This window comes from Lupinus angustifolius, chromosome LG09, assembly GCF_001865875.1.
Source record: "Lupinus angustifolius cultivar Tanjil chromosome LG09, LupAngTanjil_v1.0, whole genome shotgun sequence".
Classification (NCBI taxonomy): Eukaryota; Viridiplantae; Streptophyta; class Magnoliopsida; order Fabales; family Fabaceae; genus Lupinus; species Lupinus angustifolius.
This window is the reverse complement of record NC_032017.1, coordinates 8,470,468-8,471,393: the sequence shown is the minus strand read 5'-3', so window position 1 is coordinate 8,471,393 and position 926 is coordinate 8,470,468. Positions and strand designations below refer to the sequence as shown.

The following is a 926-nucleotide window of genomic DNA, read 5'->3' as shown; positions in this document are numbered from 1 at the left end:
TCTTAGACTTGAATTCCTTGGGAGTGCTCTTTTCTGAATCAACCTTTTTCAGATAGGTTGGACACTGAAATCGCATGTGTCCTACTTTTCCGCACTCGTGGCAAGTGAAGCGATCTTTGGTGTTCTTGCCTTTGTTTGTTGATTCCTTTGCTTCTTTCTTCTGAAACTTTTTTAATCCTCCTTTTCTTTTTATGAATTTACTGAATTTTCGAACAACGAGACCCATTGTTTCATCATCCAGATGGGAGTCAGATTCATCATCATCTTTATCTTCTTTTGTTTTGGAAGTCGTAGCCTTCAATGTGATGCTCTTCTTCTTCCGGTCTGAATCTTCATGCATCATCAAACGACCCAATTCCATTTCGTGCTCTTGAAGCTTTCCAAAGAATGTAGCTAGAGGCATAGAGTCCAAATCTTTGGATTCCACGATTGTAGTCACTTTCGGTTGCCATTTCCTGTCAAGACAACGTAAAACTTTATTAGTTAATTCTCCTCTGGCAAAAGATTTATCTAGAGCAACTAAATGATTCACGATATGAGTAAATCGCTTTTGCATATCACTGATTGATTCGCTAGGTAACATGCAAAATAACTCATACTCGTGGGTCATCTAGCGCGCTTGACTTCGCTGGTGCCTTCGTGAGTCACTTGTAAAGTGTCCCACATTTCTTTTGCATTTTGGCACTGCGAGACCCTAAAGAACTCATCATAGGATAGGGCCGATGTGATGATGTTTTTGGCGCATAGGTTATACTAGACCCTCTTGCACTCATCATCGATCCATAGACTTTTAGATTTGTCTTTAGGTTCATCGTCCACTAAATGTTGTGGAACGAAAGGGACGTTGACTACGGATTCCCAAATATCCGAGTCAATGGCTTCTATAAAAATTTGCATGCGGACTTTCCAGTAGGCATACCCTTCAC

At 40.6% G+C, this 926-nt stretch overlaps 1 pseudogene; it reads right to left on the bottom strand.

Annotated features, from left to right (window-relative positions):
• The window catches only part of LOC109356217, a 12,804-nt pseudogene that overhangs the window by 9,657 nt on the left and 2,221 nt on the right, over positions 1–926 (bottom strand).